We start from the raw sequence: 664 nt of genomic DNA, 5'->3' as shown, positions 1-664 counted from the left end.
GCAGGAAACAATAAACATCATAAACCAGTGAATTCTATAGTCTGTTGGGAGGGGACTGTTGCTATTAAGAAAGGAGAACAGGGCAGGGCATGGTGGTTCACAACTATAATCCCAGCACTTTGGGAGGCGTAGGTGGGAGGATCCTTTCAGCCCAGGAGTTCAAAATCAGCCCGGACAACGCACAGAGACTGTGTCACTACAAAAAAAAAATTAAGAAAAAAAAATAGCTGGGCAGGGTAGCATGGGCCTATGGTCCCAGCTACTTAGGAGGCTGAGGTAGGAGTATCACTTGAGCCTGGGAGGTCAAAGCTGAAATGAACTGTGATCACGAAACTGCATTCCAGCCTGGGCAACAGAGCAAGACCCTGGCTTAAAAAAAAAAAACAAAAGTAGAGCAGGCCTGGTGTGGTGGCTTATGCCTGTAATCCCAGTACTTTGGGAGGCCAAGGTGGGAGGATTGCTTGAGCTCAGGAGTTTGAGACCAGCCTGGGCCATAGAGCAAGACCTCATCTCTTTTTTGTTTGTTTGAGACAGGGTCTCTCTCTGTCACCCAGGCTGGAGTGCAGTGGCGCGATCTTGGCTCACTGCAACCTCTGCCTCCCAGGTTCAACAATTCTCATGCCTCAGCCTCCCGAGTAGCTGGGATAACAGGCACCCACCACTA

Source organism: Hylobates moloch, unplaced genomic scaffold, assembly GCF_009828535.3.
Source record: "Hylobates moloch isolate HMO894 unplaced genomic scaffold, HMol_V3 SCAFFOLD_12, whole genome shotgun sequence".
Classification (NCBI taxonomy): domain Eukaryota; kingdom Metazoa; phylum Chordata; class Mammalia; order Primates; family Hylobatidae; genus Hylobates; species Hylobates moloch.
This window is presented reverse-complemented; position numbering follows the sequence as displayed.